Genomic DNA, 20,228 nt, shown 5'->3' on the forward strand with positions numbered 1-20,228 from the left:
ACTGGTGGGATCTGTTTAAGGAAAGATATGATATGCTAATCTGCATGTTCTAAGAGTTCTGCTAAACATAGTCTAGGGGACAATGTATACATCTCTTAGATCACAGAGCAGCTATTTGGGCTAAGAAAGCTTTGGGGAAGGCAACTCCCAGTGGCATTCCTAGGGCAGAGTGGTCACGCAGGCCTTGATATTCCAAAGGCCTACACCCTTCTCGGAATCCTTCCTGGCCACCAGAGGCCTCCATCTATAATACCCGCCAGGTATGATAGATGATTTCATGCTCTACATTAACCTTCACAGTGATTGTGAACACCTTTAGTTTTTGTTTGTTTGGGAAATTCTTTATCTCTCCTATTCTGAATGACTGTCTTTCTTGGCTGCAGATTTTTTCCATTCAACATCTTAAATATATCATGTCACTCCTTCTGGCTTGCCAAGTTCTGCAGGAAGATCTGCAGCTAGCTTTATGTGTCTTCCCTTATAAGTTAGGGACTACTTTTGTCTTGCTGCTTTTATGACTTTTTTCTTTATATCACTATACTTTGCAAATTTAATTACAATTTGTCTTGGCATGGGTCTGCTTTTCTTGACTCTTTTGGGGGTTCTCTATTCCTCCTAGATCTGGATATCTGTTTTTTTCCCCCAGATTAGGTAAGTTTTGAGCCATCATTTCTTCAAATAAATTTTCTGCCCACTTCCTCTCTCTTCTCCTGGGTCTTCTATAATAAGAATGTTATTACTTTTGATAGAATCTTTGAGTTTCCTAAGTATATTATTGTTCTGCTTAATTCTTTTCTCTCTCTTTTGTTCAGCTTTATTACTTTCCATTACCCTGTCCTGTAGGTCACTAATTTGTTCCTCTGCCTTTTCTAACTTGCTGTCCATTCCATCAGGAGTGTTTTTCATTTCATTTATTGTGCCCTTTATTTCTACTATGCTATTCCTTAACTCTGTGTGAAGGTTCTCATGTCTTCCATGGTTTTCTCAATTCTACTTAGTATCCTTATGATCATTGGTTTAAATTATTTATCAGGCTTTTTTCTTATATCTGTTTTGTTTATATCTCTGGCTGTGGTTTTGTCCTATTCGTTCATTTGGGATAAATTTCTCTGTCTCCTATTTTGTCTATCTCTATTTTTCTATGTTAAAAGTGTCAGCTATGTCTTCTTCTCTTGGAAGTAATGAGTTTATGAAGAAGATATCCTGGAATGCCTAGAACAGTGCAATATCCCCCGTTTACCAGAAACTGACACTTTGAAACATTATCTTGTGGATGTCACTTACTCTGTGCTATTGTGTCTGAGTCATTTTTCCTTTCTGTGCAGTCATCAGTATTCACTCTATTTTTTGAAGTCTGTGCTCACTCTCTGTTTTACTAGTGGAACCCATGGAGGCCAGCTGTGGGGTGGCAATTCTGCAAGGGAACTTGGGAGCAGGGTAGTGGTGTTTATAAAATTTGTGCTAGGCCCCTTGTCCTACACCAGGTGCCCTGAAGTGCTGCAGGGGCCAGGGGCTGTGTGCTGGGGTGGGCATGTGTATGAAGCTGGGTGAGGTATACAAAGGGGGTAGGGCATGCAGTTGCACACAGTGTGGTGCCTGGGTGATGTGGGCAGCTGCAGCTGTGCACCTCCATCTGGGTGCATATGAGATGGTGCAGGGCAGAGTGCATAGCTGGGCATGGTGGAGCAGTGGAGGCCTGGGGCTCCCTACTGGGCACCATCACTGGTGGTATGTGGCTAGGCATGGCATGTGAGAACAGCTGGGCCATGGGGCTGGGTGTGGTGCATGTTGACAGCTTGGGGTATGAGGCTATGTGAGATATAAGAGGTTGGCTGCAGGCACTTGGCTGGGTGTGGTGCTGTGGATGTGTGCTGAGCACGGTGGCTGCTTTGCACCAGGCCAGCTGGGCACAACACCCATGTGACTTTAAAGAAAATTTTCCCTGAGCCCATGGCTATGGCAAGCAGATTAGGAGTGGGTGAGTCCTCAGAACTTCTTGGTTTGGTGCACTGTTAGCAGGTGAGGTAGCATGTATCTGTGCAGCTCCTGCCTCCCATGGGTATCTCTGGTTATGCTAGGAAGGCAAGGAAAGAAATTGGTGCCTGCCATCTCCTTTATTTTCTAAGAATTCCCACAACACATTCAGAAATCATTAAAAAAGATATGTCACCTGTGTGCCCCTGGTGTTTGTGAAAACTGCTGTTTTTATGTTGCCTCTTCATGCAGGCTGCTGGCCCTCCTGACTTGGGTTCCAAGCCTAACTAGTTTTACAGACTCAAGGAATTCACCCCCACTGGTTTTCAAAGACAAACTTTATGAGGATTAGTCTTCCCCATGCAAAGCTACTGTAATCAAAATTACATGGTACTGGCATTAAAACAGGCCCATAAGCCAATGGAACAGATGCAAGAATATAGAACTAGGTCCAAACCTATACAGTTAACTAATATTTCACAAGAGAGCTAATAGTGGAGAAAAGATAGTCTTGAACAAGTTGTGCTGGGAAAATTGGATATTTACATGCAAAACTGTGAAACTAGATGCCTGTCTTACAGGACCATAAAAGTTAAATTTAAATAGATTAAGGGTTAAATGTAAGACCTGAAACCATAAAACACATAGAAGGATAACAGAGAATAACAAGACCCTTTGTCATGGGTCTTAGTAATAATTTTTTGGTTATGACACCTAGCACACAAGTAGCAAAATCAAAAAGAAGCAAGTCAGATTACATCAAACTAAAAAACATGTGCTTATTGTCTTAATGCTAAGCTAGTACATCATAAACAAAGTTTAATAGAAAGAGTGATGGCATCAATCCTTATTTCTGATTTTTAAAAGAAAGTCTATGGATCACCAGTTGATATGATGTTTGCTATCAGCCTACAGTAAGTATACTTTATCAGATTATAAAAATTCCCCTCTATTTATAGTTTTCCTAATTTTTTAATTACAAATAGTCATTTTTACTGAATATTTTTGTACCTATTTAATTGAAAAATCGTATGGCTTTCCTCCTTTTATTAGTTAATTTGGTACTTACATTAAGAATTCAGTCTTTAAGAGCTAGATAGATCTGGGCTATTGACCTAGTTCTTACTTCTTTCTTTCTTTTTTTTTTTTTTTGCTTTATATAATTTTTTATTTTTTATAAACATATATTTTTATCCCCAGGGGTACAGGACCTAGTTCTTACTTCTAATCATACGTGATTTTAGGCCAATTTCTTAATCTCTCTGATATTCTGTTTTATTATCTGTAATTGAGGTATAAGATAAAAACTTTGCTGTACTAATGTGATGAATAAATTGCAATGTATATAAAATCTTTCTTAGAATTTTCGAATTCAGCAAACATTAGTTCATGTTTCCTCATATTTTGTTGATGCCTTATAAACCCTGGAGTGAAAAACTATTTAAAAAATGTTGGTAGGCTTAATGCAAAGCAAGTATTTATAACATTCTGTTTTGTTAGATAAATTCCAAAAGAAACTAAAAGGAAAACAAATAAATAAAAACAACAAAGAGCATTTGTTATACCCCTAAGCTATAAAATGAAATTAATGATGCTACTGATGTAAATGAATTATGCAAATGATAACATAAAAGATTTCAAATACACAAAATCTTCAGAGACATTGCTATAATGAAAACTTAAAAATTCCTCAAACTTATTTGATATTGACATATTGTGCCAATAAAGAAAAGCTGTACTCCAGAAGAAAGAGGACAGATTTTCTAGCATCACATTCAATATTTGTCTTTTTAAAAAATTTTGTTGAAAGAAGTAGAAATCACTTAACAGTGTTTTGTCAGTTGGTTGAGAAACGTCTTTTGCTTTTAAAGTATAATTTTAGGCAGACAGAAGATTAGTTATCTTGATCCACAGCACTATAGTCCTGCCCATGTAGAAAAATTCAATGGATACACATTGTAGCCTAATATCCCATGGTGCACACTTGGATTGTTTTCATCACACTGAGAATCCTAAGCTTAAAAGAGTGACTTTCGTTAGCATAAATTTAATGAGTAAATTACATTGTTTTTAAAAATCCTCATTCTGAGTTGTATCACTAAATTTTTTGAAAAAAAAAAATCACCTCTTAAAGGGGAAAAAAGAAACCCTTTTTCATAAACATGCTTAAATTTAAATCACTTTTCCCCCTGCACAAGTAAACCTTTGTGTTGAATTTTAATTAAGGGACATTAAAAAAAAAACTGATTTAAATCCTGTGGTTCAATTAATCAATATTCTATGCTTTTGTTTTTCATTTCTCTTTTAGCCTCTGCTTCTCATGTATGAAGTTGTTTGTGCCCAGAAAGCAGGACTATTTATACGTTTCAACAGAATACCAGAGAAGCAGGACTAAGAACATTCTTTAAAAACCATAACATCATATTTCTATTTCTTTTAAGAAGGGATAAATGTAGGGGCACCTGGGTGGCTCAGTGGGTTAAAGCCTCTGCCTTCGGCTCAGGTCATGATCCCGGGGTTCGGGGATCGAGCCCCGCATTGGGCTCTCTGCTTGGCAGGGAGCCTGCTTCCTTTCCTCTCTCTCTGCCTCTTTGCCTCCCTGTGATTTCTGTCTGTCAAAATAAATAAAATCTTAAAAAAAAAAAAGAAGGGATAAATGTAGACAATGTAAATACAAATAGAAAACACATGACTCTACTTCCTTAGTTTGCCGAGTAGCATATGCTTCTCATGTTTTGTAATTCCAAATTAATTTAGATAAGATTCTAATATTTTATAAATCATTGAATTGGATATCTTTATACCACTGTCAATTATTTCATGTGGACAAATTTGCTTAATGCTTACATTTTTCATTACTGTGCTAACGGCATTTGATTGCACTTTGGTGTCTTCAGCTGTCAAAAAAGCCAGAATGAAACATCAGAAGGAAGATTGAATGGTTTTCCTTTCATTACCTCTGCAAGGGACTCATTTTTTTATTTATATGACTGTTCTAACTATGGTAGAATTTTATGATAAGGAAAAATAAATTGTACCCTAAGGTAATATTCCCATTTTGATGGATTATAAAACATGTTAAAATTGGTCATTACAAACAATAATTCTTCATGGCTTCAAACCCTGTTAGTATAATTTTTTTGAATTATAAAAAACAGTGATCAATTTAGTTGGTGCTATTAAATGACAATGCATTCAGACTACAGCATTGTAAAATGACAGCACCAGATATCAGAGTTCGTGTACTTTACTTCTGTTGTTTTGATTGAAAACAGCTTTGTCTCCTAAACTTATAGACTGGTGAGAATGACAATGGGGTCTGAATCATTACAACATGTTTGAGGCATGAAGGACACTTGAATTCATATTTCACAGGAAAAAAAATTATAATTATTCCCTAATAATGAAGTTAGACATTTCATTAATAACAACTAAAGTGTGAGAGAAAAATATGCTCACAAACCAAACAAAATCTCAGAGAACAGAGAAAGCTGATTTTTTTTTTTTAAGATTTATTTATTTACTTCAGAGAGGAAATGAGTAGAGGGGAGCAGAGACGGGGTAATTCTTGAGCAGACTCCCTGCTGAGTGGGGAGCCCAATTCAGGGCTTGATCCCAAGACCCAGAGATCATGACCTGAGCCAAATTCAAGAACTGGCTGCTTAATCACAGGAGCCATCCAGGTACCCCAAGAGAGCTGTTTTTTTTTTTGTTGTTGTTGTTGTTCATTTGTTTGTTTGCTTTGTTTTAAAGATTTTATTTATTTGCTTGAAAGAAAGTGAAAGAGAGCAAGAGAGAGAGAGAGTACAGAGGGAGAGGAGAAGCAGAACTCCCGCTGAGCAGAGAGTCTGATCCCAGGACTCCAAGATCATGACTTGGGCCAAAGACAGATGTTTAACTGACTGAACCACACAGACACCCCTGGAGCTGGTCTTAACAGCTGAATAAAACTTGGAATTTTTGACAGTATGTTAAATGAAATTTTCTTACAGATTTCTCAGCAATCTTCCAACAGTATTAGATTTCCTAATATAAAATTTTTTTGCTAATTGTAGATCACGTTTAAAATGTCTTTCTTCTTCCTTTCATCATTTGGATGGGACAATGGTCTGGATACAGTCACAGCTGGCTTCCTATTCAATCTACATAGTTCCTAGAGCAGGGTTTATAATCATCATATTACTGACATGGAAAGTGAATTTTAGAGACTATATGATTTGCCCTAAGCCACATTCCTAGTATGTGGCAGAGCTGGAGCTCAAACTTACACTTAGGTTCCAAATTCTTTGGTCTTTTACTTTGCTCATTTTCTTTCTTTTGCACTTTACTTTTATTTGTATCACTATGAGCATGAAAAACACTTAAAATTTCTTTCCAAATCTAAATAGAGCCCAAATAAAACAAAACAGTAAAATTGTAAATAGTATAATAAAAATAAAAAGCCAAATTAAAATAAATAGTTATTTTAAATAATAAATAAATAACTAAAGGCAAAGCTAATTAAAAAAAATCCACAACCATGAGGTGAAATCTGGTAAAATATTTAAATTGCATGAAGAATCTCACAAGTATAAATCCACATTAAACACAAAAGAGGAAAAAAACAGGTCATCTTCTAATACCCAACAACATTAAACACTAGAAGGAAAAAAAGGACCATGGAGGTTTTTTAAAATATATATATATATAACTTAAGATTTCTAAACTTTGTGTTATTGCAAGAAGTGAAGAGAGATGTTCTCACATAAGCAGGATTAAAAAAAAAACTTTGTAATCTTGAACGCCAACCAGAGGAAAGGTATCAAGAAGAGAGGTAACTAGACAATAAGGTAATGGATTAAAATTATATATGCATTTAATTATTAAGATAACTTTTTCAAAAAATTCATGATATGAAAAAAGGTTAAAAAACACAGGATTTTAACTGCAGACTACATCCACAAAAACTGGAAAGAAAGGGTTCACAAAACTACTATATCATAAATTTCTACCAATATAGTAAAAGCAAAATGATTTGTTAGTTCATTTTAATAACTGAAACATAAAAAGACTGTTGGAAAACTTCATAGCACAATGGAGGAAAAAACATGTACCTTGTAATTTCTCCGTCTAAGGTTTGAATCCTTGATCACATATTTTCAGATCCTGTGATTTTGTGCAAGTTTGTTACTCCGGGCTTCACTTACATTTATAAAGGAGAGATAATAGTGCCTATTTTACTGGATCATTTTGAGTTTATTACAGATAAAATTCCCAGTGCAGTGCTTGGCACATTTACCTTATGTGAAAACTTCTTTCTCCATTTCCTATTTTTACATAAATCAAATAATTTTTTAGGATTATGGTATGTATTTTAATATGACTGAAATATTTTCTACATATATTATCTGATTGTTGCTACATGAACAAGTTTTGTATTTTTTTCTTGCTTCCAGGTACTTCAATGGTTCACAAGATAATTTTAGTGGTTTTGTTTCAATTTCTTAAATATTTTGCAAATAATTATAATTTATCTCTTTCTTTTGGTCCAAAATTTTACTGTTTTATCCAGAGCTCAATAGTGGTTTTAGGTTATCATTTTCACTATTAATGTAATACTGACCATTTGAAATGATGTGTGTGTGTGTGTGTGTGTGTGTGTGTGTGTGTTGTGTGTGTGTAGAGATACATTCATATTAAGACTACCCCATAATAGAACTACCAGGGAAGATGGCCTGGGTAGGAGGGCCATAGGCTCACCCCTCCTAATACAACCAGATAGCACCCATAACAGTGTAAATAACCCAGAAAATGACCTGAAGACCAGCAGAATAAACTCTTCAGCTAAATGTAGAGAAGAGGCCATGTCAAAGAGGGTCAAAAGGGTGAAGATACAGTAAGGAACTCACTGGATTTATGGAACTGTCTGTGGGAGGGATGGACACACTACAGGCATAGAGAGGAGAGAGAAACAGATTCCCACACTGGGCAGTCTGAACAGGGAAGATGAATCCCCATAATATTTGGCTTTGAAAACCAGAGGGGCCCAATTTCATGAGTTGTTACAACCAGTAGGACTTAAACCTGTAACTAAAAAAGAAAAAAATTGGTGAGCTCAGTTTTAGAAGAGCTGATGGGCAAGAGAAAACTGAGTCCCTACACTTAAAGAGACAGCACAACAAACAGCCCATGGAGATAGAGCATATAAGCAACAGTTTAGGACCTCTGGCAGATGGGTGGGGGGGAAAGTTGCTTACTAATCTCAGAGTGTGTCCTGGGGGGATAAGAATCACTGGGGAACTCCTCTAGGAACAAAGGCACTAGAAGGAACCACTTGCCTCCCCCACCCCCAGTATAAACACAAAGCCACATGTGGAACTCACTCTTCAATCTGCTAGCACTGCTCTCCCCCATCACCCCATCACCCTGTGTTTTTGCCAGTCCATCCCTGCAGATGACCTACCTTGATCATGGCAAGGCATCCTACAGAGGAATGGTAGTATGATAACTTGCGAGGGGTGCAGGGATGCACCTCTTCCTACTGTACTGTGCTTAGGTGGATATGTTCTCTCAAACCTGCTACTGACCAGAGCCCATAATGTGTGATGGCACAGGCTTAGCAGGGTGCATGCAGCCTCTACAGAGCCCAGCACCATGCCAAAGAAACTCCTACCCCAGAGAGAGGGAAAGATAACTGCACATAGTAGTCAGAAGGAGACACAGCAAGGGCCTGGAGGCAGACAACTGGTCAGACTGTTGATCAATGAAGCTTCCCAGAGTACAGCACAGGGGAAGCACCCTAAAGTTTGCTACTACTACATCTCTGAAATATGCATAATCTGACTCAACTGAAGCCAAGGTGGCCCCGACTCGTCCACTAACATGACAGAGATCAGACATGCCTGCAACAGGCAGAGAGACAGTGCACATTACTGGACTGAAAAAAAAAAAAAAGGTGGCTTAACCACTACAGCAAAGCATATACATCGCACATACGAAATACCCATAAAGCACCAAATTCTGGTGGACAGGGGACACTGCATGGATCTCTTCTTCATTAGGCCATTACTTCCAAGTACAGAAGATGTAACTTTCCTAACACACAGAAGGAGACACATAGAATTAGACAAAATTACAAGACAGAGGAATATGTCCCAAATGAAAGAAAAGAACAAAATCTTAACAAGAAATGTAAGTGAAACAGACATAAGTAACATGTTTGATAAAGAATTTGAAGTAATGACCTTAAAGATACTCACTGGATTTAAGCAAAGAGTGGATTACCTCAGAGAGATAAAAAATAAATATTCAGAGATGAAGAATACAACAAATGAAATAAAAAGTACACTAGATGGGAGAAATAGTAGATTAGAGAAAGCAGCAGAACAAATCGGTGACTTGGAGGACAGAGTAATGAAAAGCAGTCAAGCTGAGCTGGGGAGAGAAAAAAGAAATTGCAAAATGAGATAGACTTAGGGACTCAGCAACACCATCAAACATAGTAAGATTCATATTATAGGGATCCCAGAATAGAGAAAGAAAAGGGGGCAGAAAATTTACTTGAAGAAAAAATAACTGAAAACTTCTTGAATCTAGGGAAGGAAACAGATACCCAGATTCAGGAGGTACAGAGATTGCCCTAGTAAAATCAACCCAAGGAGGTCCACACAAAGACATATAATAATTGAAATGGCAAAACATAGGCATAAAGGGAGAATTTTAAAGCAGCAAGAGAAAAGAAAGCAATTATGGACGAGGGAAAACCCATGAGGTTATCAGCTGATTTTTCAGCCAACACTTTGCAAGCCAGAAGAGAGTGTCATGATATATTCAAAGGGCTGAAAGGAAAAAAAAAAAAAATTCTGCAGTCAAGAATATGTAATCTAGCCAGGCTTATCAATCAGAATAGAATGAGAGATGAAGAGTTTCACAAACAAGCAAAAGTTAAAGGAATTCATGACCACTAAACCAGCCCTAGAAGAAATGTTAAAGGTGACTCTTTGAGTTGAAAGGAAAGTCCATAAGTGGGTGTAAAAAAAGTTGAAGCACAAAGCAGTAACAGTAAGTATATCTCTAAAAATCAGTCAAGGGACTCACAAAATAAAAGGATATAAAGTATGACACCATAAACTTAAAATGTGAGGAGGAGAGCAACAAAGAATGACTTCAAACTTAGGCAACCATCAAATAAATAGAGACTGCTAGAAACAAATCAAGAGTACCCGAAACCATTTTGATGGCTGTTTCACTCAAAAGTGACCTTTAGCTTCAAATGTGTAGTACTCTAATAACTTATTAGTTACCTAGACTCTTTAACTACCAATTTTCATCACTACTGTGTATTGCTGATTGTGCCACTAAATGTCTACTATATTTTATTATCGCACTTTTGCTGTTTTTGTTTAGTTTGTGAACAAAGACTTAGACAAAGTGCAAAAAATAAATCCTCTTTTGCAACCCAGAAAAAAAAAAAAAGATGTTATGTTAGAAGACAACACAACCAAATTGTAACCACAAATCAAAAACCGCTAATAGAAATGCAAAAAGTGATGAGAAAGGAATCCAAGTATTTCACGGAAGAAAGCCAACAAACCATGAGAGAAGAGAACAAGAAAAGAAAAGAACAGAGAAGAACTACAAAAACAACCATAAAATAAGTAACAAAATGGCGATGGGTACATATCTATCAATAATTACTTTGAATGGAAACAGACTAACTAGTCCAATCACAAGACATAGGGTGATGGAATGGATAAAAACAAGATCCAAGTACATGCTGTCTACAAGAGACACATTTCAGACCTAAAGACATGTGCACGTTAAAAGTGAAAGAATGCAAAAATATTTATCATTCAAATGGACATGAAAAGAAAGCTGGGATAGCAATACTTGTATCAGAAAAAATGATGTTAAGATAATTCCAGGTTTTAGGTTATACCACACATGTGCTAATCACAACAGTATGGTACTGGCACAAAAATAGACACAAAGATCCACAGGACAGAATAGAAAAATGCAGAAACAATCCCACAAATTTATGGTCAATTAACTTTCAACAAAGTATGAAAGAATATCCAAGAGGAAAAACACAGTCTGTTCAACAAAGGGTGTTGAGAAAACTGAACAGCAACATGCAAAACAGTGAAACTGGGCCACTTTCTCATACTATACACAAAAATCAATTCAACATGGATTAAAGGCCTAAATGTGAGACCTGAAACAAAAATCCTAGAAGGCAACACAAGCAGTAACTTCTGCCTATGGAATGGGAGAAGGTATTTGCAATTGACTTATCTGATGAAGGGATAGTATCCAAAATATATACAGAATTTATACAGCTCAACATCCCCAAAACCCAAATAATCCATAAAAATGGGTAGGGGCACCTGGGTGGCTCAGTGGGTTAAACCTCTGCCTTCGGCTCAGGTCATGATCTCAGGGTCCTGGGATCAAGCCCCGCACTGGGCTCTCTGCTCAGCAGGGAACTGCTTCCCCCTCTTTCTCTCTGCCTGCTGCTCTGCCTGCCTGTGATCTCTCTCTCCCTCTGTCAAATTAAAAAAAAAAAAAAAATCTTAAAAATGGGTAGAAGACATGAACAAAAATTTCTCCAAAGAATACTTACAAATGGCCAATAGACACATGAAGAAATGCTTATCATCACTTATCATCGTGGAAGTGTAAGTCAAAATTACAATGAAATATCACCTCACACCTGTCAGAATGGCTAAAAACAACAACACAATAAAAAAGTGTTGGCGAGGATGTGGAGAAACAGGAACAGTGTGCACCATTGGTGGGAATGCACACTGGTGCAGTCACTCTCAAAAACAATATGGAGGTTCCTCAATAAGTTAAAAATAGAACTACTGGGATGCCTGGGTGGCTCAGTTGGTTAAGCAGCTGCCTTCGGCTCAGGTCACAATCCCAGGGTCCTAGGATCCAGTCCCACATCAGACCCCTTGCTCAGCAGGGAACCTGCTCTGCCTGCTGCTTCCCTTGTTTGTGCATTCACTCTCTATCTTTGACAAATAAAATCTTAAAAAAAAAAAAAAAATAGAACTACCCTATGATCCACTAATTGCATTAGTGGGTATTTATCCAAATACAAAACCACTAATTTGAAAGGATATATACACTCCTGTGTTTATAGCAGTTATTATTTAAATAGACAAATTAAGCAAGATCAAGTGTCCATATATATAATGGAATTCCATATACATAATGAAATATTATCCAGCCATAAAAAAGAATAAAATTTTGCTATTTGCAATGACATTGGTAGAGCTAGAAAGTATAATGTTAAGCAAAATAAATAAGTACAAGAAAGACAGATGCCATATGATTTCACTTACAAGTGGAAGTTAAGAAACTATAGATGAGTAAAAGAAAAAAAAAAAAAAACAAAACGAGAAGAAGACAAACCAAGAATCAGACTCTTCACTAAAAAGAGCAAACTAGTGCTGTGAAGTGTGTAAACCTGGTGATTCACAGACCTGTACCCCTGGGGATAAAAATATATGTTTATAAAAAATAAAAAATTAAAAAAAAAAAAAAGAACAGAGGTTTTAAATGTAACAAAAAAAAATAAATTTCAAAAGAACAGAAAAAAAAAAAAGAGCAAACTTACTAGAGGGGAGATGAGACTGGGGACAGGTTAAACAGGTGATATGGATTGAGGAGCACACTTACCATGATGAGCACTGAGTAAGGCATAGGATTGTTGAATCACTATATTATATACCTGAAACTAATATAACATGTTTGTTAACTGTACTGGAGTTAAAATGTAAAAAAACAAAAAAACTTCAAAAGAAAGAACACCTTATTATTACAATTTGTCATCATGTCATCTTTGCCTCTTCTAGACTCTGAGAATTTCTTGGACCATCTTCCCCCCCGCCACCCAGGCCTTATTTAGGTATTTTCCCAAATTTTCCAACTTTGTTATTTGTTTTACTCATGATTAGACTGAGCTATGAGACATTTATTTTATATTTTGTGTTATAATCCAATACTATGTTATTTAGTTTGTTGCTCACATTATTTCAGGTTTGAACATTTTTTCACCTATCACATCGTTTTGGTTTCTGAGCACTTCTTCACTTTGAGAAATTAAAAGATTGTCCTCAATCATCTTGCTTATTTCTCTGTCAGCCTTACAATCAGTCAATTCCCCTCAAATTCTTGAATTTTTTTTATTGGAAAATAGTATTAGATACAATGATGTAGGTTTTGGGTCTACGAGTTATTTCTAGGATTACATTGTTTCTAGTTCCTACTAGCTGACAGAACATGAAAACATATACTATATACACATAATCAATCAATATGTGTATTATATACACAAATTTATTGATATTTCTGTATGTACCCATCTGTACCTACATTAAACTAATCATGAATTCATACGGATGTCAACTCTAATCCTTTACTGTATGCATCATTTCAGCCTTCTGCCCTTTCTTGTCTATAACCTCCCACTCCAACAGTGAAAAACATGGCTCCCACCATATGCTACCTAATTACTTGATTACATCAATTCCATTATACATTTATAGCTGTCTCAAAATTTTTAACCCTTGCCACTGGGAATTAACTAGAGTACGGTGCTTGCATACTTCTCCTTCTACCTTTAGTATCAGACTCCACTAATTTCAAAAGTTACTTAGATTAGCATTTTGTTTTCCATACACTTTTATGTGGTTGTTTCCTATATTTATAATAAAGTTATTTTTTGGTCACATTCTGTATTCCTTCCTGAGATCACCAACCTCCTAAATGATTTTTTAGACTTGCTTACATTAAGGATCCCTATTTGTCCTGCAAAGTTCTATTTATTTTTGGACAAATGCATTGTGTCATTTATCCATTACAGTTCATGACAGTTTCACTGCCCTAAAAAGTCCCCAGTGCTTCACCTATTAAACCACATTTTCCCGCCCTCTGCAACCAAGGATGCATTAACCAGCTATATAATTTTTTTTTGAATGTCATATAGTTCAAATCACATTGTGTGTAGACTTTTCAGAGTAAATTTTTCATTCAGCAATAAACATTTAAGATTGATCTGTATCTTTTTAGCTTATAACTCATTTCTTTTAATTGCTGAATAAAATTCCATTGTATGGAATTTTCCCTGGCTTGGTTACACCCTACTTTGTTTTTACTCATCTGTTGGATGACATGTTGGTTTCTTCCAGTTTTCAGCTATTATGAATAAAACTGTTGTGGACATTCATATACAGATTTTTGTTTGGATATACATTTTCTAATCAGTTGAGTACTTACCTAGGAATGCAATTGCTAGATTATATGGTAAGATTATATTTAGCTTTGTAAAAAAGCTAATAAACTATCCTCCAAATGACTGTATCATTCCAACTGTAGTGAATGAGACCTTCTCTTGGTCTGCATCCTTGACACTGTTAGTTGTAGATTTTAGCTATTTTCCTAGGATGTGAGTGATAATCCATTGTGCATTTTTTTTTCCGTTGTTTTCATTTGAAATTGCCTAGTAAGCTCAGCTTCTTTGCACACACTTTTGAAAAATCATGTTTGTCTCCTTGGTGAGATGTCTGTTTAGTTCTTTGCTTATTATTTTAATTGGATTTTTATTTTCTTACGGATTTTTAAGAGTTCTTTGTATATTTTGGATGCAACTCTTTTATCAGATATGCTTTTGCATAAATTTTCTTCCAGTTTATGGCTTGCAAATTTTAGTTTTCTAATACTGCTATAAAAAATTTCATAAACTGGGTGAATTAAATAATACAAGTTTATTCTCCAATTGTTCTAGAGATCAGAAGTCCACACAAACATGGTGTTGCAGATTATATTCCTTCTAGACACTTTAGGGAAAATTCATTTCTTTCTTTTTTCTAGTTTCCAGAGGCCACCTTCATTTGTTGGCTCATGGCTCCATCCTCTGTCTTCAAAGCTAGGAGCATAGTAATTTACTCTCTCTCTGACTGATTCTTCTTCCCTTATTTTATAAGGACCCTGTGTTTACACTGGAATTACCCAGATAATTTTGGACAGTCTCCCCATCTGAAGATCCTTGATTATATCTGCAAAATCCCTTTTGCCATATAAGATAACATATTCATAAGATATAGACATCTTTGGGGAGAGGCATTATTTAGTATATCACACTTGTCTTTTGATTCTTTTAGCAGTGTGTTTCTCAAAGCAGAAGTTTGAAAACTTAATAAAGTTCATTTTATCATTTTTGTTGTTGTTGTTGTTGATGGATTGTGCTTTCTGGTATGGTACCTAAAAATTAACGGTCAGGGACTCCTGGGTGGCTCAGTTGGTTAAGTGGTTGTCTTTGACTCAGGTGATGATCTCAGGGTCCTGGGATCAAGCCCCAGATTGGGCTCCCTGTTTTACCAGGCATCTGCTTCTCCCACTTACTCTACCCCTCCCCCTGCTCATGCTCTCTGTCTCTCTCAAATAAATAAATAAATAAATAAAATATATTTTTTTTAAAGATTTCATTTATTTATTTGACAGAGAGACATAGCCAGAGAGGGAACACCAGCAGGAGAAGTAGGTAAGGGAGAAGCAGGCTTCCCGCCTGTTCAGGATGAGCCCATGTGGAGCTTGATCCCAGGACCATTGGATCATGACCTGAGCCAAAGGCAGACACTAAACAACTGAGCCACCCAAGCACCCCAATAAATAAAATCTTTAAAAAAATAAATAAATAATAAAAATTAATGGTCAAATCAAAAATCATCTACCTAGATTTTCTCCTTTATTTACTTCTATAAGCTCTGTCAGTTTGTATTTTCCATGTAGGTTTATGATGTATTTTGACTTAATATTTATGAAAAGTGTAAGGTTTGTGTCCAGGTCCATTATTTTGCATAGATATTATTTCTTTGTGGCTGCTATAACAAAATGCCACAAATTGAGTGGCAATCAAAAATCCAAAATGGGTTTGGGGGCTGTTACTTTCAGTCTCTAGAGAGAGTCTTTCTCCATGACTTTCTAGTTCTTAGAGGCCACCAGAATTCCTTGGCTCCAGGGCACTTCCTCCATCTTCAAAACAAGAGCAAACATACTCAAACTTTTGCTTCTGTTGTTAAGCCTGTTTCTCTAAACCCTTACTCTTGCTTTTCTCTTATAAAAGCTTCCTGTAATTACTTGGCCTCATCTGAATAATCCAAAATAATCTCCCCATGTCAATATTCTTTACTTAATCACATCTGCAAAGTCCTCTTCTTCATGTAAGGTAACATATTCACAGGATCTGGGATCTGAAAGTTGACATCTTGAGGAAGGGGAAGCATTATTTTATCTACTAAACATACAGACATCGTATTGCTCCAACATTGTTGGAAAGACTATATTTAGGGGCACCTGGGTGGCTCAGTTGGTTAAGTGTCTGACTCTTGATTTTGGCTCAGGTCATGATCTCAAGGTTATAAGATTGAACCCCTCATAGATCTTCGTGCAAGGCATGAAGACTGCTTAAGAGTCTGTCTCTCCTTCTGTCTGCCCCCAACCTCCAAATGTCTTTCTCTCTCAGTCAGAAAGAAAGAAAGAAAGGAAGGAAGAAAAGAAAAGAAAAAGACTATATTTATTCCATTGGGTTGCCTGTAGTCCTTTCCAACAATCTGTTGAATATGTTCATTTAAGTCTGTTTCTGGAGACCTTGTATGCTGTATGTGTCTAGTCTTCCACCAGCACCACATCATCTTGATTACATAGCTTTATGGTGGGTCTTAAAATGATGTAATATGAGAATTTCAGTTTTATTGCTCTTTAATATTGCATTGCTTATTCTTGACTTTTTGTCTTTAGATTTCTTTAGCAATGTATTTCTCCAAGCCCGAGTTCAAAGCATAATATATATTTTATCATATTTTTTCTTTTATGGATTGTGCATTTGGTATGGTATCTAATAACTGATGGTCAAACCATTAAAGTAAACTTTAAATTTTAAATTCAGTTTGATGATGTTTACAAAATAGCTTCTAGAATTTTTTTGAGGCTGTATTGAATCTAAGTATCAAGTAGGTATAATTGACATCCTAGCAACTTAAATGTTCTAATCTATGAATATAGACTATTTCTCCACTTATTTAGAAATTATTTGAAATTTTTCATCAGAATTTTGTGCTTTGGACACTAGATCCTATAAATATATTTTAGATTTATATTGGGTTTTCATTTTTGGTACTATTATAATTTCAAATTGGTTTTTTAATTCAAGTTTCAATTATTCATTACTGAGAAGCAATTAACTTTCTGTATTAACTTTCATACTTTGTGCAACTGTGCAATGATTGCATATTTTTTCCAGGAGCTTTTGTTTTTGTTTTTTGTTTTCAATTCTCAAGGATTTTTCTACATAAAAAAATCATGTCATCTACAAAAACAAATGAACAAAAACCAGCTATTTTATTTCTTTCTTTCCTATTATACACCTTTTATTTCCTTTCCTTGTCTTCCTATACCACCTCTGAATTTCAGTACAATTTGAATGAGAGTGGCGAGAGAGTTCACACTTACCTTGCTCCTGATCTTGACAGAAAAAACATTCAGTTTCTCATCACTAAGTATGATAATAACTGTAAGATTTTTGTGGATGCAGTTTATCAAGTTGAAGAAGTCCTTATTTCTATGAGTTGAAAGTTTTCAATCATAAGTGAGTGTTATGTTTCTGCTTCTGTTTTCTAGAACAGATTGTGGAGAATTGGTATGATTTCTTCATTAAACATTTGGTAGAACCCATCAGTGTAATCATCTGGGCCTGGTCCTTTCTTTTCTTGAAGATTTTAATATATATACAGATCTATATATTAATATATATATATACACAGATCTATATATTTATATATATATTATATATATACAGATCTATATATTAATATATATACAGATTTATTCAGATTATCTATTTCTTCTTTAGGTGAGAGTTAGTAATTTGTGTCTTTCAAGTAATTTGTCAGTTTCATTTAAGTTATCACACTGATGGGCAGAGAGTTTTCCATAACATTCCCTTAGTATTAACTTTTATTTCTTATAATAGTAAATGATGCCCCCTCCTTATTTCTTGGTTAGTGTGGGTAGAGAATTTTCAATTTACTGAAATTTTCAGAGACAGCTTTTTATTTTTATCTTCTCTCTTATTTTCTTGTTCTCAAATTCATTGTTTTTTTTTTTCATTTTTTACTGTAGTTCTTATTTCTTTTCCTTCTGCTTGCTTAAGGCTTACATTGTTTCTCTTTCTCTAGTTTCTTAAAGTGAACTCCTGAACTATTCATTTTAGATCTTTCTTCTTTTCTAATATACACATTTAATGCTATAAATTTACCTCATCATTCCATTTTTGCTTTACTGCAACCCATAAAATTTCATAGGTTAAATTAACTTTCACAACATTTAAACACTTATCTTGAGTTTTCTTTGATCCATTATTGAATTTGAAGTGTGTTATTTAATCTCTAAATATTGAGGATTTTTCAGCAATCTTTCTGTTATTTATTTTTAGTTTATTCCATTGCAGTCTGACAATACATTTCATATGTATTTTCATTCTCTTAAATTTGTTGAAGTATGTCTTATGGTTCAACACATATTATACCTTGCTTAGTCTTCTTTGTGATCTTGAACAGAATCTGTATTCTGCTGTTGTGGGGTGGAGTCATGTATATCCAGCTGGTTTGTAGTGTTGCTCAGGTCCATTATATCCTTACTGATTTTTTGTCTGTTTGTTTAATCAACTACTTAAAGAGGATTTGTCTATATTTTTGTGGTTCTAAGACTTTCTTTGGACCTCCTATTTATTAATGCTTAATTACTAGGTATATACACATTAAAGATTGTTATGTCTTTTGGTAAATTAAACCTTTCATCATTATTTAATATAGCAAATTATCCTTGAAAATATTCCTTTTAGTTAAATTTGTTTTGTCTGAAATTAATAGAGATAGTTCAAGTTTTTTTATTATTAGTATTAGCATGGTAAATATTTCTCCATTCCTTTAACTACCTGAATCTTTGTATTTAAAGTAGGTTTCTTCCAGATAATACACAGTTAGTTTTTCTGTGTTAGTTATTCTGACAATTTCTGTTTTATGTGGTATAATTAAAGTATTCAAATTTAATGGGATTATTGGTATAATTGATTTAACATCTATGATGTTTTTTAAATGTTTACTCTTCTATGTATTTATTTGTTTCTTTTTTTCTTCTTTGTTCTTTGCTTTCAATTATTTCATATTATTCCATTTTATCTACTCTCTTAGCATGTCACTTCATTTTTTTTTTCCTTTTTAGTGGTCAGTCTGAAGTTTTAAAATACATTTTTAACCAATCTATCTCTACCTTCAAATAACACTGACCACATTATGTGCAATACAGGTAATTTAGAGTATTCCAGTTTCCCTGTTCTGTTCCAGGTGACATTAATGTCAACCATATCACTTATCTATATATTGTATTAGCCAATATGGAATTACTTTAAACAAAAAGTTATCTTTTAGATCATTTAAGAATAAGCAAAAGATTACATTTTTTTCATCTCTTACCTCTCCATACTCTCTCCCTCTTTTAAAGCAGATATTTTATTTTCCTAGCTACATAATTTTCTCTCTGCTTGAAGAATATTCTTAATATTTCTTGAAGCCACATCTCCTGGCAAAGAATTTACCCAATATTTGTCAGTCCATTAAATACTGATTCTCCTTCACTTTTGAATGATATTTTTTTCTGGATATAGAATTCTAGGTTAGTAGATCTTTTCTTTGAAGCCTTTGATTGTTCACTCTTCTCTCTTCTTGCTTATACCATTTATGATGAGAAATCTGCTGTAATTCTTAGCCATGTTTCTTTATAGGTAGGTTTTTTCCCTTCTCATTCTATCTTCTTTCAAGATTCTCTCTCTCTTTCTCTCTCTCTCTCCCTCCCTCTCTCTCTCTCTCTCTCATCTGTCTGTGGAAGGGAGATCTTGCTATAAATGCCTACATGTAGATTTCTGGGTATTTATTTTGCTTTTTAGTCTCTGAGTGTCTAGTATCTATCTTGGTGTTTGCCATGAACTTTGAAAAATTCTTGGTCACTGTATTTAATATTTCTTCTACTCTGTTCTTCTGGCATTCCAATTACATGTATATTATGCCTTTTGAAATTGTCTCACAGTTATTGGATGTTCTAAACATTTATAAAAAGTTTTTTTGTTTGTATTTTGGTTTAAAAAATTTCTGTTGGTCTATCCTCCATCTCACTGATTCTCTCAGTCATGTTCCACTTATTGATGAACCTGT

At 35.0% G+C, this 20,228-nt stretch overlaps 1 pseudogene; it reads left to right on the plus strand.

Moving 5' to 3' along the window:
- The first annotated feature begins 10,335 nt into the window (after window positions 1-10,335).
- Window positions 10,336-10,434, plus strand: LOC132009549 (small nucleolar RNA SNORA40; annotated as a pseudogene).
- The last annotated feature ends 9,794 nt before the right edge of the window (window positions 10,435-20,228 follow it).

Source organism: Mustela nigripes, chromosome 1, assembly GCF_022355385.1.
Source record: "Mustela nigripes isolate SB6536 chromosome 1, MUSNIG.SB6536, whole genome shotgun sequence".
NCBI classification, from domain to species: Eukaryota; Metazoa; Chordata; class Mammalia; order Carnivora; family Mustelidae; genus Mustela; species Mustela nigripes.